This window comes from Equus asinus, chromosome 1 (assembly GCF_041296235.1).
Source record: "Equus asinus isolate D_3611 breed Donkey chromosome 1, EquAss-T2T_v2, whole genome shotgun sequence".
NCBI lineage: Eukaryota > Metazoa > Chordata > Mammalia > Perissodactyla > Equidae > Equus > Equus asinus.
This window is the reverse complement of record NC_091790.1, coordinates 135,192,853-135,205,615: the sequence shown is the minus strand read 5'-3', so window position 1 is coordinate 135,205,615 and position 12,763 is coordinate 135,192,853. Positions and strand designations below refer to the sequence as shown.

At 38.0% G+C, this 12,763-nt stretch overlaps 1 protein-coding gene across 16 annotated transcripts in view; it reads left to right on the top strand.

Moving 5' to 3' along the window:
- Window positions 1-12,763, top strand: part of MTERF1 (mitochondrial transcription termination factor 1) — a 347,595-nt gene that overhangs the window by 120,884 nt on the left and 213,948 nt on the right. For 2 of the 16 annotated variants that reach the window (XR_011502913.1, XR_011502918.1), the window contains one exon: window positions 1,637-1,777. The exons of the other annotated variants lie outside the window; for them this stretch is intronic. The gene's annotated coding sequence lies outside the window, so the exon portion shown is untranslated. Of the gene's footprint in view, window positions 1-1,636; window positions 1,778-12,763 lie in introns of those variants that run through there. 16 annotated transcript variants of the gene reach the window in all.

Below are 12,763 nucleotides of genomic sequence, written 5' to 3'. Positions count from 1 at the left end.
TTTATGAAAAAGCGTTTTCATACAAGGGAACTTTTCCCAATTTTAGAATTGAAGCCCTGGATGTTCTGACATGAAGATTTGTCAAAAGGAACTTCTCTAGACTCCAAAAGAATACAATTTCTTATCCTTGATGTAACTTAAATTGATGAGTTTATGTAGTCCAAGGAAACAATTTCTCTAACCTCAGGGGAACAAAATAAGGTAGTGCCCGAATAACAGCACAATTGTTGTCTTGTCTTAGTAGCCTACTCCCTGCTCCATGCTTTTTGTCTCAGTACCTACAGTGCTGGGGGAAAAAAAAACCTATTCAAGTGTGCTAGGGGCCGGTGCCTTTAGAACCCTCCTGAAAGCCCACTGGTTGGATGAGTCATTAAATATCTCTCCACTCAGTCTGTTCAGCACTGCTTTGCCTGGATCATATCCACATTCCTACCTTTGACTCTAAACCAAAGTTAGGACTTGCTTATTCCTTTTGGCACATTTTCATATCATGAGCACATTTTGTGATATGTCCATCTGCACAGCTATCTAAATAAGCACAGACTTATGGGGAGTGTGGCTGAGAGTTCACTTAAGATCATTTACAGGCTCCTGCCTGCCTCTTCTAGATTGGCAGCCGCAAATGAGGTTAATCATGACTGTGTTAAATACTGTAGAGTGGTCTGGTCATATGTTACACCTGAGAGTGTTGAGTCTGTCTCTGAATTGAATGCCTAGTACTCTTTTGGTTACTTGGGCTTTGAGCTGTGTTGACTTGTCAGGGGGACAAGTCAATAAATCTTAGCTAGATAGTTTGTGATATATTATTAGGAATGTTAGATAAGGCAGTTCCATGTAACTCCTATCATTGTGCATTCTTGGATTGAAAATAAGTCAGTCTCTCAACAGTTTGGAGAGGAAGCCTTAGAACTGGCCCTTTGAACACCATGAGAAATGAAAATGATATGTGCAGACACTTTGAAGAGCAACTCTGTATCCTCTGAGTTGCTAATGTACAAAATATGAAGGATCTAGATGCTTGCTATGAAAATACAAATAGGAAATAAACCACCGTTCCTAACAACTGAAGAACTTTCTGCCATTTTGCAGATGGTTACCTAAGTAACTGAAATCATAACTGCTTTAATTTGATGCATTAATGTATACTGTGTAAGCCATTATGGAACCATGACATTCTCAGTCTGCAATCAATAGCAATATTAAGAAAGGAGAAAACAAGGATTAATTATTAGCATTGGTAAACATTTAATTAATGCCCATAAAAAAGCAAATGCTTGCATGGACATGATTCATTATTGGATTTTCAGAGGGCAAATCTCCAGAGAACCACATGTCAGTTACAAACTAAACTTAGAAAGTTTTCCAAGGACCAGTCATCTATTTAATATCTTGCATAAAAGCAATGATGATTTCATTTGAACTGTTGGAGAACACAAAATGATGTGTTATAAGTAATCTTAATCCTTACTTAATAATGAAAGGGTAACAGTCAAATGGTTTAGCTCTTATTCAACTATTATGATATCGCCAGTTAATTGCAACTTACAAACAGAGGTAAAATTTTCAGCCTTAAGTTATGGATGACGTTGAAATGTGGCTTCATTGTTTAATTCTGGTCACTGTTATGCTTTGCCAGCAGCAGAGCTCAACTTTGAGTTCCCAAGGAAGAGCAAACATACCCATTATGCAGTGCCACGTTTTGGAGGTTTTTGGATGCAGGTTTTTGCAAATTCTATTCTTAAGTTTTCAAGTGCTGGCTGATATGTCTACTCACATGGTAAGGGTTAGTTGTTTGGCTTTACTTCATGGGAATGGGAATTTGGTTATCAAGCACATCCTTATGGTTTATAATTTTGTTCCACAACAGAAAGAGATAGATAAGCAGGTTGTATATTTCACTTGATGGTGTGTATTTACCCTTTGGAGGTAGATCTATTCATAGGAGAATAATTTCACTTTAGTAACAAAAAGTAAATGGCCTTCTCTCCAATAACTGGATAATTAACAATAATGGGATACCCCAAAGCACTTCTCATTTTTACATTTTACTTCTTTTTGGGAATTTGTATACCTCCAGGTGTTGTCCAGGTGGAATCTTGTAATAAGAAATTTCTACCATGCTTCTAATCAAGCTTCCTCAGAATTTAGGAGTATATGATACTATTTGGACATGGTTTTGCCTTCCCAGAAAGACAACCATTGAGACTTAAATGAGACTTCGTGCTTGAAGTATCTCTCCTCTCCCTACTCCTGTAGAATCTATTTTGTAATCCAATATGTGATATGAAATTCACTATCATAACCTCAGAACATTGGAATGGCTCGTCAAGGGAGATTGTGGAGAAATTCAAGAGCTTAGATAACTTTTGGTCCTAGATGACTTAGATGTTCAGTTGCTTAAAAGCAGATGATCTCTCGAGATTCTTTCTTGTGCAATGATATTAACATTATACATGAAGCTATTCTTCAGAGATAAGAAAAGTTAAGATAATTAACTAAAATATTATAGTATTGCTCAACAACACTCAGATTCTCCCTAGCCCTGAAATATTTTATCCACTTTCTTGATCATTCTGTTTCTGGATTGTGTTAAGCTGAACTGTTATTTTCATTGCTGAATTCCCCGCTGGCACCCTGGTTTTAGACAATGACATACACCAGAGCATTCTATCTAATATTGTAACATTTTTTTTGGAAGGGTAGTTCAGAGTGGGAAGGGAAGTCAGCAAAAAAATGTGTAGATTTTTCTAATTGAAAACGTAATATATATTGATTGTATAAGACTTCAAAAAGATAAAAAAGTATTAGTAAGAAAAAGACTTTCACTTCTAAAACTTGTGTATGGCTAGATTTCTCTTAGACAAAATTGTCTGAAATGTATGGACAATCTCTGACTTAGCTCACATTATGAGTGTTGCATTACATATATATTTTAACCTAGGTATCACCTCAGTTGGGTGGCCCTGGGGAGATAGAATATACTCTTTCCTCTCCTAATTCTTGGGTTACCCTTCTATTCCTTATCTTCTTCCTTCTCTTTGTTCATGAAGTCACAGACTTAACTGTTGCTTTTGCAATTATCCCTTCCCAAGCCTGCTCCTGTCTGGCATGGCAGGTAGGGACTATTAGCTAGTGCTTTGGGCAGAGTCTGTGGAAGAAGAATTGGTGGGGTGGAGAGGCAAGTGGAATGAAAAGAGGGGAGTACAACCTCTTTAGATACTCTTTTCCATTACCTTCCATTCTTATATTCCTTTTTAGCTACATTTTCAATTAGTACCTCTAGTGAATGTCTCTCAGACCTGTATTTTTATCTCTAATCTCTCTGAAACTTCCAGTTGTCTTCTGGGCATTTCCACTAAATACCCAAGCTCCTTAAATAGAGTATGCAATATTTTCTCCTCCTTGCCAACCCCAGCTTCTCCTCTCAACTTCCCACTTGTGTCAATAATAGCACAGTTAAATTAGTTACTGACCTTGAAGTCTGGAAGCCATTTTTTTACTGGCCATTTTCTCTTGCTTGTCCATATCCAAATATTTCTTAAATCATGTCTATTCTTCCTTATCAATATCTCTTTAAATTGTTCTCTTCTATCTGTTCCTGTTGTGACCCCTCAAGGTTTGGGTCTTTACTATATCTTTCAGTAGCTTTCCAATTAGTCTCTCCATTTCTAATTTCTCTTCCCTCTAAATGATCTGGCACACTGCCACAAAGCTCATTGTATGATTCATTTAGTGGTTCTTCATTACCTGTTCAATAAAGTGTTTACCCTTTAGCCTAGCACTCATGATTGTCTAAAGTCTGACCCACACCCATAGTATCAATGTAATTTTCCTATACTGGAGACTGATAGTGAAACAAAGACTTCCAAAAAGAAAAACAAACTCAGAGAATTCGTAATTTGTATCTGTACAATAAAAAACACAAGAAGGAAAATGATCCATGATGAAACACAAAATTATAGGAAGGAATTAAGATCACCAGAATAAGTAAATATAAAGAATACTGACCAGGGGTTGGCCCAGTGGCGCAGCAGTTAAGTGTGTACCATTCTGCTTTGGCAGCCTGGGGTTCACTGGTTCTGATCCTGAGTGTGGACATGGCACCGCTTGGCAAAAGCCATGCTGTGGTAGACATCCCACGTATAAAGTAGAGGAAGATGGGCATGGATGTAAGCTCAGGGCCAGTCTTCCTCAGCAAAACGAGGAGGATTCGTAGTGGTTAGCTCAGGGCTAATCTTCCTCAAAAAAAAAAAAAAAAGAATACTGACCATTTAAAGTAATGATAATAAATATGTTTCTTGGGTTTTATAACATGTAAAAGTAAAATATATGGCAAGAGTAGCACAAAGGGCAGGAAAAAGGAAAGGAGTTAAACTATTCTAATGTTGGTGTGTTATTAAGAAAATAGTAAAAATATGAATTTAACTCATAATAATTCAAGAATTCTGAAGATTATGTCCAGAAGGCTGATGTATCTTCTATAGCACAGGGAGTTAACGATGAAGACTCCTTAGGACTGCTTTTACTTCAGGTATTGGATGGTTTCCTGTTTGTAGTGAATCATGATGGAAACATTGTATCTGTGTTAGAAAATGTCACACAGTAGCTACAATATAAGCAAGAGGACCTGGTTAATTAAGTGTCTACAATATCTTGCATGAAGAAGACAGAAAGGATTTTCTTAAAAACTTATCGAAATCTACAGTTAATGGTGTTGCCTGGACCAGTGAGACCCAGAGACAAAAAAGCTGTACATTTAATTGCTGTATGTTGGTGAAAACATCATGTGATATTCTGGAAGACATAAACACTAGTCCTGAAATGCTCCAGAGATCTGAAACCATGCAGTGCTTTGCCCTATCTCAGCCCTGAGCTATGATAGAGGAAGGGGAAGAGGTATTGCAATCTCTAGGGCAACCAGAATAATACGTAAAGCCAATAGAGGAGCTAAATGTGGAATGATAAAAAATACTCGATTAATCCAAAAGGAGGCAGAAGAAAGGATCAAAAAAAGATGGGACAAATATGGGAAAAAAACATCAAAAGATAGCTTAACCCTAGTATATCAATAATTATATTAAATGTAATTGAACTAAACGCTCCAACTAAAAGGCAAATATTGTCAGATTAGACCCAATTATGTCCTATTTATAGGAGCCATTCATTAAATAAAAGGTCACAGACAGGTTGAAAGTAAAATGATGGAAAAGATATGCCATGTAAGTAAGCACTAACCAAAAGCTGGCTATTGTGGCAATAATATCAAAGTAGACTTTAAGGCAAAAAGTATTACTGGACATAAAAAGAGATATTTCTTAATGCTGAAAGGGCCAATTCAACAGGAAGAATACAGTCACACATAATACAACTTCAAAATACATGAAGCAAAAATTGACAAGATTAAATCAACAAATAGACTTTAATATCCTCTCCCAGTAACTGATTGGCCATTCACAAAAAACTAGTAAGAGTATAGAAGATTTGAACAACACCGTTAAACAACTTGACCTAATTGACATTCACAGAACACTGTCTACAACAACTGCACAACGCTTATTCTTTTCAAATGCCCATGGAGTATTTAAAAAATAAAAAATACTCCATAAAAATATTTATGCTGGGACATAAAGCAAATTTCAACAAATTTCAAAGGATTAAAACACTACAGAATATTCTTTCACCACAGTGGAATTAAAATAAATTTTAATAATAGAAGAATAACTAGAAAATCCTCAAATGTTTGGACATTAAGTGGTACACTTCTAGATAAATCTTGGATCAAAGAAGAAATTGCAATGGATACAAGAAAACATTTTGAGTGGAATTATAACAAAAAAACTACCAAAACTTGTGGGATGCAGCTAAAATAGTGCTTAGAGGAAAATTTATAATTTTAGTGCATATGTTAGGAAAATAGAAAAATTGACAATCCATTTTCTAAGCATTCATCTCAGAGATCTAGGGAGAAAAAGAGCAAATTAAACCCAAAGAAAGTAGGAGGAAGAAAATAATAAAGATAAGAGCAGAAATCATTGAAATAGAAAGCATTTACTTATTGCACAATTTGCTTAAGTTTCCTCACCTATAAAATAGGAATAAAAATGGAACCTACATCTTTGGATTATTGTGAGGATAGATGAACTAATAAAGGTAAAATCTTTAAAATGGTGCTTGTCATATAGTAAGCACTTAAATATTAGCTGCTGCTCCTCCTCCTACTGCTGTGGCTACCATTATTACAGAATGAACTGTTACGCATATATTCTTATTTTTAATAAAATATGGTAATCGCATGGGCCATGAGGGGTCTAGAGGTTCTAAAACAACCGGTGCCTAGCTTGCCAGGTTACACAGGGACACTCCTATGCCGTGGGAGATGGTATATGGTGGAGCACCCTTTTCAGTATAAATCACATCCTGTCGCTCCTCCTCTGCTGAAAGCCTTCCTCTTGCATTTAAGGCAAAATCTAAACTTCTTATCATGGTCAACAGGGATGCTTTATCTGACCTCCAAGCACATCTTTAACCTTACCTCCTTCGCTTTCCACACAATGCTCCAGATACTTACCCTCACAGAGTCTTTGCACTGGCTGTTTTCCTCAGCAACTTGCATGGCAAATTTCTTCTTTTTTCAGGAGTCAGGAAATGTCGCCTTTCCAGAGAGGACTTACCTGACCACCCTATCTGTAGTTGGATTTCCTCTGCCCTGTGTTATTCTCTATCCCAGCATCTGTTGATTTCCTTCATAGACTATCTTCCTTTATAGGAAGGAAGACTTCCTTCATAGACCTCACAGACTATCAAAATCTGTAATTATTCATGTGTTTACTTGTGCTTGTCTCACTCATTAGACTGTTATCTTCATGAGGTTAGGGTCCTTGCCTATTTTGTTCAGAATGCATTGATAGAGTCTGATATAGTGGCTGTACATAGTAGGTACTCAAAATATTTGTTGAATGAATGACTGAATCTGTTAGGGTTGCTCTCTCTCTCTTTTTTTCGCTGAGTAAGACTTGCCATGAACTATCATCTGTGCCAATCTTCCTCGATTTTGTATGTGAGCTGCCATCACAGCATGGCCACTGATAGATGAGTAGTGTAGGTCCTCACCCAGGAACCGAATCTGGGCCACCAAAGTGGAGCACACCAAACTTAACCACTAGGCCACTGGGGCAGGCTCTAGGGTTGCTGTCTTGAGTGGGAAGTTGTACTCAGTGTCATCTGCTGTTTTATTTTTACTCTAAGACCCTGAATCTGTGCTGCAACTACTCCAAGTTGCTTGACCTAGGGAGAAAAGTGGTAAACTCCAGTAAGAATTAGGCAAGTTCCTCCACATGGGTGAATTTGTGATGCCGTAGGATCCCCTTCTTAGTGGTGCGGTGGGATAAATAACATGCAATCATTTTCCTTGAACACTTACTGTGATTCTTTGATTCCTCTCCCCAGCTCCTTGAGTTTACCCTACCTAATGCTACACTAGCCAGCACTGGTGGTCTAGTGGTTACGATTCAGTGCTCTCACTGCCATGGCTCAGGTTCATTTCCCAGTCAAGGAGTCACATCACCCATCTGTCCTTTGTCATATTGTGGCAGCTGCATGTTGCTGTGATGCTGAAAGCTATGCCACAAGTATTTCAAATACCAGCAGGGTCACCCATGGTGGACAGATCTCAGCAGAGCTTCCAGACTAAGACAGACTAGGAGAAAGGATCTGGTCATCCACTTCCAGAAAAATTGGCCGTGAACCCTATGAATAGCAGCAGAACATTGTCTATTATAATGCTGGGAGGTGAGAGGATGGCGCAAAAAGACCAGGCAGGGTTGTGCTTTGCTGTACACAGGGTCACTAGGAGTTGGAATCAACTTGACCACACTAAGTATGACATGCTACACTAAAGGAGTTTTAGCGGGCCCAAGATAAAAACAATGCATTAATTAAAATGATGCTCTCGCTCGCATTTTAACTTTGGCAAATAACAGACTTATGGTTGTCACTAAGCAACATTGTTAGCACTAAACTAGATGTCTGTTATGGTTGTTCAGGCAAGTTGTTTCATTGATCTTAGCAGTGGTTCTGGAAAATAGAAATCATTGCTGAGAAAGATGGTGTTTCTTTTATAAATCCTCCTGATACCAGCCTCAGGCTGTGAGATGTGGACAGAGAATTGTGCTCTTCCAGCAGAGATCTCTTCCTCCTGTTGTGCCTGAGGTTTTCACACCCCACCAGCCTTGTCATCCTCATCAAGCACAGACACTTCTGGATAAGTGTACCCTGTGGTACCTGACTCTTATTTTGGTGATTCAATCTCCTTTTTTGTAAAGGAGGACTCCATATAACTGTTTGAGCTTGGGTAGATGCTTTAATCTCTATGGGAACATATACTTTGCTAATACCAGGGCATTCCTTTTTAGAGCAACGTTACCTTCAGGAGTCATATTTATGATGACTGATTTAAAACAGATGCTTGTTTACCCAGGAGAGGTTTAGATACTATTAAAATCTGGTCTGTATCAGGTATGATACCTGTTAGTCAGTTTGAGTGAGCAAAGGAAAGCAAAGTGAAATTTTTGGGGCCACAAAATAGTATGCCTTATGCATTCGGATAAATAGAGGTCAACACTGGTTTAAAATTAGGCAAGCTACTTAATATATTTCTCGTCTCCAGACTTCCTCAGTCCCCTAGCTGCATTGATCTGGTATTTGAAGGTAAGTGATCCTGACACTTGTGGAAAAGACTGTCTTGCTTACATTGTGCAGTGAGTCCTGGGGCCTTCCCACATTGTTTTATTGAGGGCAGCCGTTCCTCTGGCTGCTTCCTCCTGCCAAAAGTAGCTTTAGATTAGGGAAATTGAAAATAGGATCGACTCAGGTCCAGAAAGTCCTATGATTTTTAGAATACCCTTAATTATTAAATAAGCATGAAGGTAAATTCCATATTTGAAGAAATTAATTTTATTCTATAGCACTGAGCTCCAAATGTAGGAGAAACAAATTCAAAAGGAAACAGCAACTTTTGTTTGAAAACGATTCTTATGAATCTGCTTGTGAACTCATTAAAAACTATGAATCTCATTTCTGGAAGGAGACCATCTCTTTCACATATCACTCAGGATGTGATTGCCTATCAGCTTTTAGACGTGCATCTGCTCATGTTTCTGATTTTATTAATTGCAATTTTGATTCATCAATTAATCTTAAAAAATCTTCCCAACAGAAACTGCCTCTTTGTAGTTGGTTTCCATCCTTAAGAGAGAATGTGATTCTGAGGGAAGCTTTATTACTGTTCTGTCAGTGAGAGTTCGTATAGGAAAGATCTATAGAGAGGTGTCCATGCATGACCCTCCCAGTCGTGTGACAGATAGAATGGAGAGCACAAAGCCTTGCCCTTGCAGAAGAAGGAGAAGTAGTCCTGCACCTCGCTTCTCTTACCGAAGTGCGCATGGCTTTCCCGGAACTGCAGCGAGGCGGCTGGGTTTGTAGCTAGGACGCGTGAGTTCAAGTCTTGACTGTGCTATTGACCAGCTCTGTGGTTTGGGTCAACTCACCAAGTTGCCCTAAGTTTCAGTGTCATTACTGTGAAATTTTTTACTATTAACCACCTCACAAGGTTGTTTTGAGCATTAGATGAGACCGTGCATAAAAGATTGATGCAAATGAAAGTGATTATTACTACACGCTCTTAATAGCGTTAGTTGGTTTTCTACCTCAGGTTCAATGTTGTTGGATATTAGTTGTCTTCCCTTATTTTGCTGGTGGTAGCAGAAATAGTCAATGGATGAGCAGGTCTTCAATTACAGTCTTTTCTTGGGACTAACCCAAACCTAAATCCCTGCAATATATCTCTACACTACAGGCATTAGAAAAGATATAAAAAATGCTACCCATAAACCACAGCATCCCCTGGCATGTATAACCCTTGGTGTGCCGAATCTAGACTTAGGACTCTGAATAACATTCCTTTTAGACTTAAAGAATAGACAAATCTAAAAGAAAAAATAGAATTCTGTCAGTTGGAGCCTATGTTGAATCAGTTCTTTATTTTATAAAAATGTTTTCTTTTTCAAGTTATTTCTAAAAAGAGGCAAGTGATAATAAAGCTTCCCACTCTTGCTCAATAACTTAGCTACAGGTCCAGGTCTGTGACTATAATCTTTAATTGATGGATGTTTGGTTTCCATCTATCAATAGCTTGTCTAAGGGAAATTATATTTAGGAACAATTATCTAAGAGGCATGCTCCCTGCCTACCCACTTGGGTATTTTATCTTTGGATTTAGTTAGATGACTAAAGGCATATGTTACTTTAGCTTCTAAAGAATGAATGCCCTTCCCTGAAGTGTACTAATACATTGTGTCCTCAGCTGTTTTTTTTTTTTAAGTTGTTGCAAGGAAAAGCATATGAAATCAACTTTTGATTTTAGTTAAAATGCTCTTGAGGCCATTGTCCATGTTAGTGTCCCCAATATAAAGTCATACATGAGAGATATCTTTGAGAATTTGATTCCAGAAAAAACTGTCTTCCCCAAGGTACTCTCCCCCCCATTTTTTTTTGCTGAGGAAGATTTGCCCCTAGCTAACATCCGTGCCAATCTTCCTCTGTTTTTTAGTATGTTGGCCCCCAGCACAGCATGGCCGCTAACAGAGCAGTGTAGGTCTGTGCCCAGGAATTGAACCCTGGCTGCTGAAGCAGAGCATGCCTAACTCAACCACTAGGCCACTGGGGCTGGCCCCCCAAAGTACCCTTTTTAAAAATGAGATCTATGTAATTGCTTGGTGTGCTTGTTTGTCATTCCAGCTTCAAAGAAGTTTGGAGCAAAATTTGAAGCTCACTTGTGCCATTAATGTTTACTTTAATAGCTAGCCTGTTTACATACCACTTTATTTTAACCTTGTTAGATTGTTATTCATATCTTTTGTTGTTGGCCGTATCAAATGATTTTTGGAAAGAAGCATGATATAAAGAGAAACAAAATAGTACCTGTTAATAATAATAGAACTTACAGAAGAAAAAGAGGAGAAGAGGAGGGAAAAGAACCATCATCCTCATCATCGTTATCATAGAGGGGAGTTTAAGTACTTATTAATGCAGGAAAAGAAACTAAGAGTTATTTTTACTTGTATTAAAATGCTTTTTAAAAATTATGAACCATTTTAAACATTAGAAAAATACAGAGAAAAATATAACATGCACCTCTGTACCTGTTACCTAAATGGAACAAATATCAATATTTGTCATATTTTCTTTAAAAAAATCTTAAAGTAATAAAAGTTACAGATACAATCAAAGCCCTGCTTTTAGCCTTCGTATTCCTTCCATCTCCTCCCTGTCTTGAGATTATCCTTACTCTGAAGTGAACTTTCCTCTCTGGGTGTTTATACATTACTGCATGTTATCTGTCTGCAATTTGTTTTTTCTTCCAGCAAAGGTTTTGATTTTTATCCATGCAAATCAATTTAATGCATGTTAATTGCTAAATTCCCTTGTAGGATCACACTTCAATGTATTTCGTTCTTTTACTGAGGACATTTAGGATTTTTCCAGTTTTCTTTCTATGGCAAACAATACTGCGTGCTCATGTTTCTGTCTACACAAGTGAGAGAATTTCTCTAGGGGACATGCTTAGAAGAGGAATGCTGGATCATAGGTCTTCATTAATTAATTAATTCAGCAAATAAGCCAGCGCCTATTACGTGTCACATACCATTCTAGGCAACTGAAGATGCTGCAATGAGTAAAACGGTCAAAATTCCTGTTTTCTTGGAGCTTACATTCTGGAGGTGCAGTGCGGGAAAAGATAGACAATAAACATAATAAGTAAATGAAATACAAGTATGTTAGACAGTGACAAGTGCTCTGCAGAAATAGGTGATAGGAAGTATGTTTGTGAAGAGGTTTACAATTTTATATAAGATGGTGAAGGGTATCTCATTATGGTTTTAATTTTCATATCTCACGAGTGATGAGGAGCATTTTTTCATATGCTTAAAACTGTTCATATTTTGTGCACCCTTTAAAAATTCCTGTATTGTCCATTGTCGATTTAAATCCTTTTTTTTTTTTGAGGAAGATAAGCCCTGAGCTAACTACTGCCAATCCTCCTCTTTTTGCTGAGGAAGACTGGCCCTGAGCTAACATCTGTGCCCATCTTCCTCTTCTTTATACATGGGATGCCTAGCACAGCATGGCTTTTGCCAAGCGGTGCAATGTCCACACCTGGGATCTGAACTGGCGAACCCAGACCGCCGAGAAGCAGAACGTGCGAACTTAACCGCTGCACCACTGGGCTGGCCCGATTTAAACTCTTTAAATTCTAATGCTCCTTAAATATCTACAAACTAAAACTAGGCATAAACTACATAGCTTGTAGTTCTTATCAAAAAAAGGTACAAGTTACATACAACCCTCTCCTCTGCAAAACCAATAAACTTTAAGAATTAGCACAAGTAATTTAATGTGACACACCGTGTTAGCAACTGTGGCTCAGGTTCTTTTGGGTTTGGTCTGCCTTTCCCATTGGGTGCCACAAGATGATGCAATTCTCTCACCACTCTTCTTTCTAAAGCACTTGAAACACCTTTGTTCCTCCAGTACACTGTGAAGTCATCTGGCCCACACTTGGTGCAAAAGCCTCATTTACCTCTGAAGTCTACTTCTGTTCCTTGCTAATTAGCTAGAGACACTTAAAGTGGGACTACTTGGCACCAATCTGATTGCAAACACAAAGACGATCGGTCTGTGAGGCAGCATTTGGTTATCGGATGTT